This window comes from Salvelinus namaycush, chromosome 23, assembly GCF_016432855.1.
Source record: "Salvelinus namaycush isolate Seneca chromosome 23, SaNama_1.0, whole genome shotgun sequence".
In the NCBI taxonomy this organism is placed as follows: Eukaryota; Metazoa; Chordata; class Actinopteri; order Salmoniformes; family Salmonidae; genus Salvelinus; species Salvelinus namaycush.
Genome location: NC_052329.1, coordinates 32,942,205 through 32,959,044, shown reverse-complemented (window position 1 = coordinate 32,959,044; position 16,840 = coordinate 32,942,205). Strand labels below are relative to the sequence as shown.

Here is a 16,840-nt window from a genome sequence, read left to right as displayed (position 1 = left end):
TTCCACAATCTAAGTGTTATTTATTGTTTTGACTTTTTAGTATGTCGTAATTCACTGGCTCAGCGGGGATATACTGTATATTGCATGTGCAATGCTTGTTTAAACCATGTGGCAGTAAGGCAAATCAAGCCTTAATCTTCATCATCACGCTCAGAAGGTTGAGCAGCCCTGGCAGAGTTACCAATATGGTTGCATGGATGCTGATTGTTCCTGAGGCCTTGAGCCTTTTCTTGACATACAGACAGATGGGCAGACAGACAGACAACCAGCCAAGAGTTTGGAGAAAGAACTTGCACATGTAAGGAGTATTATATTGTATCATGATTTATTCATTGGAATATTGGAGAGCAGCGTGTATCTGGAGGATACAGGTAACACATTGTGGGGCAGTAACCAGCATGCAGCCATGAGTAGTCTCACCAACAGCATGCATCATACCATATTTGGTTGTACTATTAATGTGCAATACTACATTGACTGTGTGTGATCAGAGCCATGGAAACGTCACAGACTCATCCCCCGTGTGGGTTAAAATCACGTAATGGCCACCCATCAAAAAGAACCTACGTTTACATATTGTTTATGTGCATTTCACACCATTTTTTTATCGTCAGTAAACCTATGTAGCTGGAGTTATTGTCATCTTGGCCCATATTTGATACACATTTGGCATTAGAGAAAGTCTCTTACCATAGTTTTCTACAATAGTTAGACCCATTTAAATCCGCTTTGATTTACACGGCTGTATCACTTGGTGAGACAGTGGGGGTTCTTCATTATGTCAGAGCCAAATCACGCTTATCTACTGGGGATCAATGACTCCTGAGAGAGAGAAAATGTAATATGAAGAGCTGGTTCGCTGTCTAATCTCCTAAACCAACAATTCATTAGAAAATAATGAGGAAAAAATGCGAACTGCATAAAAATATTATGTTGCATTTATGACTAATGATTTTGTGAATTCCGTTTGCTTAGAAAAATGTATTTAGTCAACTCGCTACGTTGTGTGCCAACAATAACAATCTTCATGACTTAGAATAGTCTACTGGTGCCCAGTATTTCAACCCCTCACCCTGCTATTTTAGATGATTATTACAGTCAAACGCTTACAATTTATTTCTGTTTAAGAGTTAATGTGAATCCCAATGACATGAAGAGATGGGCAACAAAGTTTTTTTCCCCCATTTTAGGATTTTGATTAAGGTGTGGGAAATGGGAGGTCTCAAAGGGTAATTACTATGGAGTTGTTGAGTGTAATTGTGTAAACCACTTTCTCATCGCAGCATTTCTCTGCTGCATTTCCTTTGAGATGTCAGGAGGTGTGAGTCAGATCAGAGGGAGGGACAGACGGAAGGAAGGAAGGAAGGAAGGAAGGAAGGAAGGAAGGAAGGAAGGAAGGAAGGAAGGAAGGAAGGAAGGAAGGAAGGAAGGAAGGAAGGAAGGAAGGAAGGAAGGAAGGAATATGGGCTCAGCTCTGCTCCTGCTGAGTCCTGCTTTTAGCATCCCAAGTTCAGCTGTGCTCATGAAGCTGTATGTCTCTCTCCACTGGGTTCCGGCACCACCACAGCACAACCCCATGAAAATGGAACCCTGATTGTCCCACGAATTGACAAAGTACCGTGGCTTGTTTTTGAGCTGCCCCTCTCTCGCTTTCTGTCAGAGTGTATCACTCATTCACACCTTCTGTCACATGCGTGAAAGGCTTTCACATGCTGCAATAGAGCCTATACAACCTTGAAGATGACAATCATGCGCTTTAGAGATGTGGAGTCTTGACCTGTATGAATCAGTGTAGAGTTATACTTTTGTTACATGCTGGATCCCTGTATTATTATTGAGAACAGTCATACTGAATTGCCTTTCAATGATACACTATCTCATGTCACTGGGTTACTGTAGGTTTTGAAGAGTTGCATTTTCTAGAGTTTTACAAAGTCACAAACCTATAGTGATGTACTGTTTTTCCAGATGTAGTTTGGCGTGGTTTTGTTGTTTCATCTGCTAAGTGTGTGAGCAGTCGGCCAGTGTTATTACATTCACTACTACAGGCTTAATGTGGTCAGGTTTTATCGCTGTCTAAAATTGGATTACATTACTGTGTTGTTCTTAATGTCAGTCTACTACTGTTACAACAAAAAGTGCGCCTTCCCAATTGTATTGGCATAGAAGGTCATTTTGTTAGTCGAATCAAGATAAGAGGGCAGTGTTGAATGTATCCTCTATTGATGTCGCTAAATCTATAGATCGAGATAAGGTGTTTCAGTCAGGGAAGCATGAAATAGAATACCAGGACTTATGTTACTTCACCTGGACATATTTAGAAAGTCTGATATTTGATATAGAAAAAACATGAAGAAAATCTACATATGAGAGGAATAGAAGGGAGGGATTGGGATATGCCTTAAATGAACCCAGTACTATGCATATGCTATGCCCGAACTTGTGTAATGCTGGTAATTTTAAAGCCCCCAAGTAGTCTTTTTAATTAAATTTTCAAATCATCACTTTATGTCTAATAAATCACTGTGTAATCATTTATTTTCCTGAGCCTTCTTGGGGCTCTGAAATGCTCACTCTGATCGAGTGAGCATTAGGAAACAAAATTGAATATGAAATTAGTTATTTACATATACAGCCTGATTGGCTGATAGAATTGTCTAGAGCCCACCCCTTCAAAACAACAACAACAAAGGCACATGGTATTCAACCTGTCAGTTGGAGCTGGACCCTGAACGCACTACACAGGTGTGTAGGCTACTTTGTTTTGTCATCAATTAATTGCATTAGTTATATCATTGTTGGATTGCTCACCAGAAGATGCAGAACCAGAATGGCCGGTTTGCGTGGTGGACCATCCTGGCCTATACCCTGTCTGCCTACTATTCATTGCAGAATGGCATGATTATCTAAAGAGCAGACTATAGACCTCTCCGTCTGAGGCCAAACACAGTAAGCAATACTAAGTAGACTTAAGTAGACTTAGTATTGCTTGCTGTGTTAGGCCTCTGAGACGCAATTGCCCATGGTATAATCTTCAGTATCATCACAAAGTCTATTTCATCATTTAGCGAAATAGACTTTGTGATGATACTCGAGATTAAAACTTACTTCCATTTTTCTAATGAGTAAACACTTGCATTCTTTTGTTGAAAGTAAATAAGAAACCAAACTGCAATGAAAGGTTGTTACAACAAAAAGTGCAGTGGAGTGAGTCGAGAGCTTCAAGTTCCTCGGGGTCCAAATCACTGAGGACTTAAAATGGTCGACACACACACACACACACACACACACACACACACACACACACACACACACACACACACACACACACACACACACACACACACACACACACACACACACACACACACACACACACACACACACACACACATAACATGCACCATTTGCTCACACACACATAACATGCAAACACATTCATACTGACTCTACACAAACGTACACACAATCTTAATTTACGCTGCTGCAACTGTTTATCAAATACCCTGATGCCTAGTCAACTTACCCCTATACATATCTCCTGTCACTCCAGTATCCCTGCACATCGTGTTTCTCGTGTGTTTTTGTTCTACCGTATGTTATTTTTAGTACGACAGTACATTGATTACTGCATTGTTGGATTTAGAGCTTGCAAGAAAGGCATTTCACTGTACTTGTGCACGTGACATTAAATCTGGAAACGTGCTTCCACATCTGTATTGCTTGCCGTTTGGGGTTTTAGGCTGGGTTTCTGTATAGCACTTTGTGACATCGGCTGATGTAAAAAGGGCTTTATAAATACATTTGATTTTATTTGTCATTCTTCAAAAAAATTATCTTTGCACTTATTTACATAACAGAATAAACAGATGCACTGTAATTCTTTATTGTAAACTGCAAAAGTGCTCCATTGTGGCGTATATAGTTGTGTAAATAAAATAACTATCTCAGGTCAAAATCATGGCATGTAAGTATATTTTCAAGCTATTGTTTTACAACTCAATTTCTGGAAGGTATAACATGTTCACAGTAAAAGGTGCTTTTATTCTGATCTTTACAAAATAACACCAGTTTTAGTGACTGATGGTACTTTTCTAAAATTATTTTCTTACCCGGATAGTAAATTAAACATATATCTGCACCAAACCAAATGACAGAAAGCATTGAGTCTTTACATGTGATAAGGACAGACATATACAAGTAATATAATATTAATAAAACAATAACTTTATTGAAAGAATAGGTTTAGGGGAATGCATTGTCTCATTCAAACCTGAAAACAAAGAGCAAGTTACATCACTTGATGTTAAAATGGCGCCTGAGAAGAAGGCAGACGTTTTACGTGTCCTCGACCAATTGTGTTTTTTTTGTTTTTTTATTTGCGTTGTTTGTAACACATTTTTTAAACTTATTTTGTACATAATGTTGCCACTACCGTCTCTTATGACCGAAAATAACTTCTGGACATCAGGACTGCGATTACTCACCACGGACTGGCAGAATCCTTTTTTTTCTTTAACGAGTCTGACAAGCCCGACGCGAACGATATACTGCTTTCTCAGGAACAGGCCCCGTGATTTGCGTGAAGAGGAGGCGGAGAAAAAGGGGCCAAAGGGCGGGCGGCCTTCTGAGAATTCGTAGGCGATCGAATAAACCCCCACTTTCTTCCATTCTGCTAGCAAATGTGCAATCTTTGGAGAATTAAATCGATGACCTATGCACAAGATTAAACTACCAACAAGACATTCAAAACTGTAATATTTTATGCTTCACGGAGTCGTGGCTGAACGACGACACTATCAACATACAGCTGGCTGGTTATGGGCTGTACGGCAAGATAGAACAGTGGCGTTCTAGACAAGGGGCGGCAGACTATGTATTTTTGTAAATAACAGCTGGTGCACGATATCTAAGAAAGTCTCGAGCTATTGCTCGCCTGAGGTAAAGTATCTCATGATAAGCTATAGACCACACTATCTACCTAGAGACTTTTCATCTGTATTTTTCGTAGCTGTTTACATACCACCACAGTCAGAGGCTGTGGGTAGTGCGAACGGCCCAGTACATCACTGGGGCCAAGCTTCCTGCCATCTAGGACCTCCATACCAGGCGGTGTCAAAGGAAGGCCATAAAAATTGTCAAAGAATCCAGCCACCCTAGTCATAGACTGTTCTCTCTGCTACCGCACAGCAAGCGGTACCGGAGCGCCAAGTCTAGGTCCAAGAGGCTTCTAAACAGCTTCTACCCCCAAGCCATAAGAATCCTGAACACCTAATCAAATGGCTACCCAGACTATTTGCTCTTTTACACCGCTGCTACTCTCTGTTGTTATCATCTATGCCTAGTCACTTTAGTAACTCTACCTACATGTACATATTACCTTTAACTAACCGGTGCCCCCTCATATTAACTCTGTACCGGCACCCCCCTGTATATAGTCTCGCTATTGTTATTTTACTGCTGCTCTTTAATTACTTGTTACTTTTATTTCTTATCCGTATTTTTTTCAACTGCATTGTTGGTTAGGGGCTCGTAAGTAAGCATTTCACTGTAAGGTCTACTACACCTGTTGTATTCGGCACATGTGACTAATAAAATGTGATTTGATTTGACTATCATAAGCATAACATCATACACAATCGCTTGCCCTTGTATTCAGGTGTCGCACAAGCAAACCACGTCATATTCTCCTTTCTTTTGTTCCTGTAACAAAGCCAGCAATTTCTAGAGTAGTCCTCAAGTACATTGAAGTTTCACTCTTTCTGTTCTGACAATCAGCCAAATGTTAGCTTGTTCTTTGATCTGTTTGTGCTATATAGCCAACTCTTATGTATAGCCAACTCCTATGTTTAACATATCATGACAACTATCATACATTAGGCATTAGCAAGACCAGGCTAGAGGGATCTGGGACCAGACTATTGCACCACCAGATTGGTATGTACAGCAGCCACCTCCAGCATAAACCTAGAAGGGTTAAGGGGGAACCAGTTCAGCTGCTTTTCTGCCAGTTGATGTTCATCTGTCTGTCCTGTGTGTGTGTGTGTGTGTGTGTGTGTGTGTGTGTGTGTGTGTGTGTGTGTGTGTGTGTGTGTGTGTGTGTGTGTGTGTGTGTGTGTGTGTGTGTGTGTGTGTGTGTGTGTGTGTGTGTGTGTCTCATACTCTTCATGCTGGTCTTCAAGTAGCTTCTCATCAAAAGCATCTTCCTCCAGGAAGTCCATGACCTCATGGTCCTCCTCATCCTGCAGGCATTTCTCAGCGATGACCCTTTAGCACATCAGAAATGGGATCATGAATGGAAGGGAATTGTGTAGCTACAAGTTATCAGCCTGTTGGCAAGGTGATAAAGTTACATTTTATATAATCCTAAGGTTTTCACCCTCACATTTGAGAAAATGTAACATAATGTAATATCTGATAGTCTATAACTGAAATAATAATCATAATATAATATTAATAAATTATAATTATAATATTATAATAATATTATCATATCTGCCTGTAGCCAAGTCAAACCAGCTAGAACTCCAGCCTGAGCTTTCATAAATCATATGATCTATCATAAGGCTTATCATTCATTCTTGCATTCCAGCCAGAAGGCTTACTATTTTTTAGGAATCATATCACAGATAAACATACATCAAAGATATTTATAACTAACACAAGAAAGTTCATCTGTGTCATTTAAAGTGGGAGTAAATGAAACATAGTGGGCAGAACAAGCAAGGAGGTGGGTAAAGTGAAGCATGAGCTAGCGATATCCTATTGGAGCGTTGTAGCAGGGAACGCCGTCTCTGAAGTGCATGTGAGAACTAACTCAATTCGATCTTGCAATTTTTTTTAAACTTTGGCAAAGCATCAACTCTATAAAACTTAGTACGCTGTGTTCATAACAGATTGTAGTTTTGGGAACAAACTTTTATTGAGATCAGATGTTTCATGAATGATAGAATTTGCGGCCCAGTTTCATCTAGTTCCATCTTCTCCCACTACCCTCGACTGGACTTCCTCTCACTGCCATATTTGGTGGTGGTGAAAACGTTCTAAATCACAGGTGTCAAACTCATTCCACGGGGGGCCGAGTGTCTGCGGGTTTTCGCTCCTCCCTTGTACTTGATTGATGAATTAACATCACTAATTAGTTAGGAACTCCCCACACCTGGTTGTCTAGGGCTTTATTGAAAGGAAAAACCAAAAACCTGCAGACACTAGGCCCTCCGTGGAATGAGTTTGACACCCCTGTTCTAAATGGATGCTTCAGCTTTATAACCCCTGTGACGTGTCTGGGTTATCTCTTATGTCTGTGCATACACCTAATGAGATAACTAGTTAGCTAATAATAATAATTATGGATGCACGGTATATCGGTGAACATACCGGAATCGGACGATATTAGCTAAAAATGCCAACATCGCTATCGACCCGATGTCTAGTTTAACGCCGATGTGAAAAACCGATGTCATAGCTGACGTGCACACCTATGTAACGTAGGTACATGACATAATGACGCCACGTAAAATGTTGCGCTACACGTGCAACACAGCATTCCTAACCTAGCCCACAATGTCTGGTGTGTGGATCAAACAGTCAACAAGTTGAGCAGTCATTTGAAAGAGTATTTGCACGTGCAAGCCACGTGCAAGCCAAGCACCACCACTACTATCAGTAGCACTGTCAAAGCTGTACAAATAAGTCTGCAAACAAGCAAACACCGCGTTGGTAATAAAGCATTATATGTTCGACCACAATTTCTGGGGTAGCAAGCTAGCTTTAGCTTGGTACCTAGATAGCACCAATACAACCAGCCTGAAAACAATGACCAGTAGAAACTAGCAATGATTTAGGAATCCTTGTAAGTATTTGCTAGGTAGCCACTTGTTGTTCGCCTATTGAAATTGAACTCCAATTCATGAAAATAAATAGCTAGCCAGCTACTTAGCCCTGTTGCCCAAAGCTAACGTTATAAGCAGCAAGATAGCTTCATCTAGCTAGTGAGGTTTGACCTGACCGGGTTATGTGTTGTGAAGCTAGCCACAAGAAGTATTAGGCACAATAGTGGAATTTGCAGTTTGTCTTCAAAATAAAAGTACCTCTTTGAAAGTGATGCAGAAGGTTACAATTGGTGCCATATTTAGACTAGATAATGTTAAACAAGGTTGGAATGTGAAGCAATGAAATGGGGTATCAGTCTACGGTGTACACCCACAGAACACGACTGTGAAGAGTTTATACAAATTAGCATTGTAGCTCTTATTGCGGGACTGTGACTGTGTGAAATCACCTCCCCAGTCAGCCAATTGTGTGTATTGACATTCATATTGCACTGTACAGCTTTACCTAAGGATTGGGGATTAATGAAATGGGGTAACAGTCTACTCAATACCCAAGATATTTTTTCCCAACGTCCTCCTCAGAGTTATCAGACTCCAAAACATCCATGCAGTATTGTTTTTCCTTGGGAATAGTGTTCAATACACATAGGTTAACAATAAATGTGTTTCAATTCATAGTGGTTTCAGAGTCCCGCAATAAGAGCTACGATGCTAATGTTCTCTGGGTGTCACTGATAACCCATGTCATTGATCAACAACCCATAGGTAAGGCTGTACAGTGAAATAAGTATGCCCCCAATGCAATTCTAAAGTATAATACATCCAATATGATTTCAACAGATTTTTGTCAAATTAACAAATTGTCTTTTGTTGATTTTATATAACATTCCAACCTCGTTTAGCATGGTCTATTAAATTATGGCATAATTCTACTAAACTCAGCAAAAAAAGAAACGTCCTCTCACTGTCAACTGCGTTTATTTTCAGCAAACTTAACATGTGTAAATATTTGTATGAACATAACAAGATTCAACAACTGAGACAAACTGAACAAATTCTACAGACGTGACTAACAGAAATGGAACAATGTGTCCCTGAACAAAGGGGGAGTCAAAATCAAAAGTAACAGTCAGTATCTGGTGTGGCCACCAGCTGCATTAAGTACTACAGTGCATCTCCTCCTCATGGACTGCACCAGATTTGCCGGTTCTTGCTGTGAGATGTTACCCCACTCTTCCAACAAGGCACCTGCAAGTTCCCGGACATTTCTGGGAATGGCCCTAGTCCTCACCCTCCGATCCAACAGGTTCCAGACGTGCTCAATGGGATTGAGATTCGGGCTCTTTGCTGGCCAGAACACTGACATTCCTGTCTTGCAGGAAATCATGCACAGAACGAGCAGTATGGCTGGTGGCATTGTCATGCTGGAGGGTCATGTCAGTATGAGTCTGCAGGAAGGGTACCACAAGAGGGAGGAGGATGTCTTCCCTGTAACGCAGAGCGTTGAGATTGCCTGCAATGACATCAAGCTCAGTCCGATGATGCTGTGACACACCACCCCAGACCATGACGGACCCTCCACCTCCAAATCGATCCCGCTCCAGAGTACAGGCCTCGGTGTAACGCTCATTCCTTCGATGATAAACGCGAATCCGACCATCACCCCTGATGAGACAAACCGCAACTCGTCAGTGAAGAGCACTTTTTGCCAGTCCTGTCTGGTCCAGCGACGGTGGTTTTGTGCCCATAGGTGACGTTGTGGCCGGTAATGTCTGGTGAGGACCTGCTTTACAACAGGCCTACAAGCCCTCAGTCCAGCCTCTCTCAGCCTATTGCGGACAGTCTGAGCACTGATGGAGGGATTGTGCGTTACTGGTGTAACTCGGGCAGTTGTTGCCATCCTGTACATCACGCCATCCTGGTGTGATGTTCTGATGTACCAATCCTGTGCAGGTGTTGTTACACGTGGTCTACCACTGCGAGGATGATCAGCTGTCCGTCCTGTCTCCTTTTAGCGCTGTCTTAGGCGTCTAACAGTACAGACATTGCAATTTATTGCCCTGGCCACATCTGCAGTCCTCATGCCTCCTTGCAGCATGCCTAAGGCACGTTCACACAGATGAGCAGGGACCCTGGGCGTCTTTCTTTTGGTGTTTTTCAGAGTCAATAGAAAGGCCTCTTTAGGGTCCTAAGTTTTCATAACTGTGACATTAATTGCCTACCGTCTGTAAGCTGTTAGTGTCTTAACAAGCATTTTTGCTGAGTTTATTTGTATTCATTTGCATCACTGTCAATGCCATACTTTTATTTTGAAACTATTGTGGCTAATCCTTATTGTGGCTAGCTTCACATAGATGGGTCCGACCACCATTAATCAAATAAGAACTGTCTTATAAATTAGGGTTATTTTAGATAATGACACCTAGCTATGGAGTTAGCTAGCTAACTATAGCTACTTAAACATATGTCGTTTTGCTATGTTTTCGGGAAAAACATTGTTTTCATCCATGAGCTAGCTAACTTTTTTTATGATCAGCACTGTAGGCACGCGAGACAACTTTACCAGCATCATAGCATACGTATCGATGAATCGTTGTGACATATGAAATACAAGTGATAGTGTAATCAATGTGTAATAACTACGTAAAAAATAAATGAATGCGTTAAATTATTATGTGTTGTGCAGTCATATTCATGTCCTGATTGGTCAACAATATTATTTGACACGTCAAATAGTGTTATTTGACTTGTATCTTTTTTGACATGCAAAGACCCAAACGGTGTTCCATAGAAATCCTGGTTGAGAATGAAACGACTGAACAAATGAACAACGAAACAGCACAGCAAGTAAGTGAAATAAATAGGTTTTGATTATGTTTTACTGGTAATGGGAACATACGTAAATACCAACAAAATAACTTTTTTGGGTCAGTGTGGTGTGGTGTGCGTATGTGACCTTAACTAGGCAAGTCAGTTAAGAACAAATTCTTATTTACAATGACGGCCTACCCCGGCCAAACCCAGACGATGCTGGGCCAATTGTGCGCCGCCCTATGGGACTCCCAATCACGGCCGGATGTGATACAGCCTGGATTCGAACTAGGGACTGTAGTGACACCTCTTTCACTGAGATGCAGTGCCTTAGACCGCTTTGTCCATGTGTGTGTGTTAACTATTTAACTGTACTAGAATGCTTAAAAGGCCTCTAAAAATGTTTATGTCAGTTATCGGTATCCGTTTATTTGGCATGGACAACATCGGATATCGGTATCGGCCAAAAATGTCATAACGGTGCATCACTAATAATAATAGCAACCCTCTCTCTTCTGGCTGGCAGGCTAGTAGCTACTAATCCAATCACAAGCCAGTTCGTTTTAATTCTAATAACTAATGACAAATACTGTCAACAGGCTACTACTATTAGTTACCTCACAGACTTTGATAGCTAGTAATCTGGCTAACATTATCTAAGGAGATGCTACAGCTAAGTAGGCAAGTTATTAGTAGGAAACAATTTTGCTATCATTATCATGTCGTCAAATATACTTTAGAGAGATGGCAATTGCCATAGCTCGAAAAGTTAGTCAAAAATAGCTAGCTAGCAATGCTAAACGTAGCTAGCTAAAATCCAGTCCTGTCCCTCAGTCTTAGCTAGCTAGCCAAAGTTATACTCCATCTAAAGTAGATCTTAAAACATCACAATGATGACATAAGGTTTTAGAAATGTGATCGTTTTTCCAAGTCACTATAATGCGCTTTTGACTAAATCTTCCTCAGCAGATGGCGGCTTATTGAATGCCATTGAGCGGCAAGTAGAGCGTTCATTCGGGCATCAGTCAATACAACGTTCAAAGCAATATTGTGATAAAGCATATAACCCATGAATAGCATGTCCTTTACTTATAATAGAAAAATAACTATAGACAGACACTCACTTCATGAATGCTGCTGCTGCCGATTTCAAGTTCCATGCAACGCTTGATGGAGCTGCTGGGAATTCTACATGTGTACCTTATTTGCAATGTAGTCCGAGGCAAAAAGTGCGGTGCTGAAGGTTCGACTGAACTTCTCTGACAGTTGATTTATGCAAAAAAAATCAAAGCCAAATCAGACAGTGATTATTCACAACTGCATTTGGGCAACACCAAAACTAGGAGGGGAATATGATAATAAATGAATGTTAATTGGTCTATTATAATCAGATCACCGGGTGACGTTATGTGGCTGGCCAAATTTGCAGCCGAACGAACAGGCTGAAATTCCAGTTTTTTTCTCTTCAAAAAGCTCTTACACAAAAAGGGCATTATCATAATTTTCACAATTTCAGAGTGTTATTTCAACCTGAAATATCTGAAGAAAAACTATGTATACAGTTGAAGTTTACATACATCTTAGCCAAATACATTTAAACTCAGTTTTTCACAATTCCTGACATTTAATACTAGTAAAAATTCCCGGTCTTAGGTCAGTTAGGATCACCACTTTATTTTAAGAATGTGAAATGTCAGAATAATAGTTGAGAGAATGATTTATTTCAGCTTTAATTTCTTTCATCACATTCCCAGTGGGTCAGAAGTTTACAAACACTCAATTAGTATTTGGTAGCATTGCCTTTAAATTGTATAACTTGGGTCAAACGTTTCGGGTAGCCTTCCACAAGCTTCCCACAATAAGTTGGGTGAATTCTGGCCCATTCCTCCTGACAGAGCTGGTGTAACTGAGTCAGGTTTGTAGGACTCCTTGCTCGCACACGCTTTTTCAGTTCTGCCCACAAATTTGCTATAGGATTGAGGTCAGGACTTTGTGATGGCCACTCCAATACCTTGACTTTGTTGTCCTTTTAAGTATAGGGGGCAGTATTTTCGTTTTTGGCTAAAAAACGTACCCATTTGAAACTGCCTATTTCTCAGCCCCCGAAACTAGAATATGCATATAATTGTCAGATTAGGATAGAAAACACTCTAAAGTTTCCAAAACTGTCAAAATTTTGTCTGTGAGTTTAACAGAACTGATATTGCAGGCTAAAACCTGAGGAAAATCCAATCAGGAAGTGCCTCTGTTTTTGAAACCTCTCTGTTCTTATGCATCCCTATCACCCATTTAAAGGGATATCAACCAGATTCCTTTTTCTATGGCTTCCCTAAGGTGTCAACAGCCTTTAGACATAGTTTCAGGCTTTTATTTTGAAAAATGAGCGAGAACGATCACATTGCGTAAGTGGATAGGTGGGGGCTCAGAGTGAGTTTTGCGCAACAGAGAAAGGCGGCCATTGTTACTCCCGGTCCTATTGAAAAACCAACACTCCCGGTTGATATATTATCAAATAGATATTTGAAAAACAACCTGAGGATTGATTATAAAAAACGTTTGACATGATTCTGTGGACATTATGGATATTATCTGGAATTTTTGTCTGCGTTGTCGTGACCGCTTTTTCCTGTGGATTTCTGAGCATAACGCGTCAAACGAACGGAGGTATTTGGATATAAAAATATCTTTATGGAACAAAAGGAACATTTGTTGTCTAACTGGGAGTCTCGTGAGTGAAAGCATCCGAAGATCATCAAAGGTAAACGATTAATTTGATTGCTTTTCTGATTTTCGTGACCAAGTTACCTGATGCTAAGTGTACTTAATGTTTTGTCGAGCGATCGATAAACTTACACAAACGCTTGTATTGCTTTCGCTGTAAAGCATAATTTAAAAATCTGAGACGACAGGTGGATTAACAAAAGGCTAAGCTGTATTTTGCAATATTGCACTTGTGATTTCATGAATATGAATATTTTCTAGTAATATTATTTGACTGTGGCGCTATGCTATTCAGCGTTGCTGATGACAATTATCCCGATACCGGGATGGGTGGTTCAGAAAGGTTAAGCCATTTTGCCACAACTTTGGAAGTATGCTTGGGGTCATTGTCCATTTGGAAGACCCATTTGCGACCAAGCTTTAACTTCCTGACTGACGTCTTGAGATGTTGCTTCAATATATCCACATAATTTTCCTCCCTCATGATGCCATCTATTTTGTGAAGTGCTCCAGTGCCTCCTGCAGATATGCACCCCCACAACATGATGCTACTACCCCCGTGCTTTACGGTTGGGATGGTGTTCTTCGGCTTGCAAGCCTCCACCTTTTTCCTCCAAACATAACGATGGTCATTATGGCCAAACAGTTCTATTTTTGTTTCATCAGACCAGAGGACATTTCTCCAAATAGTACGATCTTTGTCCCCATTTGCAGTTGAAAACCGTAGTCTGGCTTTTTTATGGCGGTTTTGGAGCAGTGGCTTCTTCCTTGCTGAGCGGCCTTTCAGGTTATGTCGATATAGATTTTTTTTTTACTGTGAATATTGGTACTTTTGTAAGTGTTTCCTCCAGCATCTTCACAAGGTCCTTTGCTGTTGTTCTGAGATTGATTTGCACATTTCGCACCGAAGTACGTTCATCTCTAGGAGACAGAACGCGTCTCCTTCCTGAGCAGTATGATGGCTGCGTGGTCCCATGGTGTTTATACTTGCGTACTATTGTTTGTACAGATGAACGTGGTACCTTCAGACGTTTGGAAATTGCTCTCAAAGATGAACCTGACTTGTGGTGATCTACAATTTTTTTTTCTGAGGTCTTGGTTGATTTCTTTTGATTTTCTCATGATGTCAAGCAAAGAGGCACCAAGTTTGAAGGTAGGCCTTGAAATACATCCACAGGTACACCTCAAATTTACTCAAATGATGTCAATTAGCCTATCAGATGCTTCTAAAGCCATGATATCATTTTCTGGAATTTTCCAAGCTGTTTAAAGGCACAGTTAACTTAGTGTATGTAAACTTCTGACCCACTTGAATTGTGATACAGTGAATTATAAGTGAAATAATCTGTCTGTAAACAATTGTGGGAAGAATTACTTGTGTCATGCACAATGTAGATGTCCTAACCGACTTGCCAAAACTATAGTTTGTTAACAATAAAATTGTGGAGTGGTTGAAACATTTGTTTTAATGACTCCAACCTAAGTGTATGTAAACTTCCGACTTCAACTGTATATGCACTACCGTTCAAAAGTTTGGGGTCAATTAGAAATGTCCTTGTTTTTTAAAGAACATTTTAAAAATTGTCCATTTAAAATAACATCAAATTGATCAGAAATGCAGTGTAGACATTGTTAATGTTGTAAATGACTATTGTAGCTGGAAATGGCAGATTTGCTGGTATTCTAGGCAGAGTTCCTCTGTCCAGTGTCTGTGTTCTTTTGCCCATCTTAATCTTTTATTTTTATTGGCCAGTCTGAGATATGGCTTTTTTTGGAGTCGCCTCTTCACTGTTGACATTGAGACTGGTGTTTCGCGGGTACTATTTAATGAAGCTGCCAGTTGAGGACTTGTGAGGCGCCTGTTTCTCAAACTAGACACTCTAATGTGCTTGTCCTCTTGCTCAGTTGTGCACCGGGGCCTCCCACTCCTCTTTCTATTCTGGTTAGAGACAGTTTGCTCTGTTCTGTGAAGGGAGTAGTACACAGCTTTGTACGAGATATTCAGTTTCTTGGCAATTTCGCACATGGAAAGCCTTAATTTCTCAGAACAAGAATAGACTGACAAGTTTCAGAAGAAAGTTCTTTGTTTCTAACCATTTTGAGCCTGTAATCGAACCCACAAATGCTGATGCTCCAGATACTCAACTAGTCTGAAGAAGGCCAGGTGTATTGCTTCTTTAATCAGAACAAGAGTTTTCAGCTGTGCTAACATAATTGCAAAAGGGTTTTCTAATGATCAATTAGTCTTTTAAACTGATTAACTTGGATTAGCTAACACAACGTGCCATTGGAACACAGGAGTGATGGTTGCTGATAGTGAGCCTCTGTACGCCTATGTAGATATTCCATTAAAAATCAGCTGTTTCCAGCTACCATAGTCATTTATAACATTAACAATGTCTACACTGTATTTCTGATCAATTTGATGTTATTTTAATGGACAAAAAATTTGCTTTTCTTTCAAAAACAAGGACATTTCTATGTGACCCCAAACTTTTGAACGGTAGGGTACATACAGTATATAGTTTTTAACTGCACTGCCCCTTTAAGCAATATGTAAGAAACAGTCAATATATGGGTAGCATGTACCTGGCTCAGCCTGTAGTATGTCCATGGCTCTCCCACTCCTGGTTAGATCAATAATGCAACAAGAAGGAAATGAGTGGGCCAATACCTCACTCACTATGCTTTAGGCCTATGACCCATGCTGGCTAAGCCAAGGCTGTCTGCTATTGCTTACTCACTTTGGAGGCCACATTTAAATTTCATGTAATATGCCCCATAGCTTGGGTAGGATTAATTTCATTACACAATGTCACTCTAATAAAAGCCTAGTAATGTAAACAGGGCAAATTCAACCTTCAAGGTTTGGAGAGGAATTGCTGAATTAAGCACTGCCCTTTAAATGTGACCACAACAATCAATTTAAGCTGCCTATAAAACAATTCGGTCGAAGCGGAAATACGGCCCAATAACAAGTGACCTTAGATACCCAAGGTAACATAAAACATAGTTTAAATACCCAAGGTTAATCAAATGTGTCAGGGTTAGGTCAAACCTTTGAGGGGGATAATTGGGAGCGTGGATTTGTGATAAAGTAGGCTTTTAATCTTTCCAACTCTTTAATATAATCCAGAAATCCTCATGCGTTTGCAAAGAAGTTTGAGGTGTCTTGGAAATTAAATGCAAATGTTCTCAATTTACAGTGGTGGTCAAGGTCAGTACTAACTAAATCCCTCAGTGCCGGAGCAGAGGAAAATATTCATGATTTGCGTTTGAAGGGATACTTTCTGCTAATATATATTTAACAGCATATGATGTTATCTAAGTGTTTTGAAACATGTTGGCCATGGAAAACACAACTTACGCTTGTATGCAGAGCATAGGCAATTAGCAAACAAATAAGTGGGTTAAAGCCGTCCTACCATTTAACCATGCAATTACCATGTAACTGAATTGAAAGGAGGGTAATTATG

The 16,840-nt window shown here is 40.3% G+C and overlaps 1 protein-coding gene across 1 annotated transcript in view; it reads left to right on the top strand.

Moving 5' to 3' along the window:
• The window catches only part of LOC120018341 (limbic system-associated membrane protein-like), a 476,581-nt gene that overhangs the window by 269,502 nt on the left and 190,239 nt on the right, over nucleotides 1-16,840 (top strand). The window lies entirely within an intron of this gene.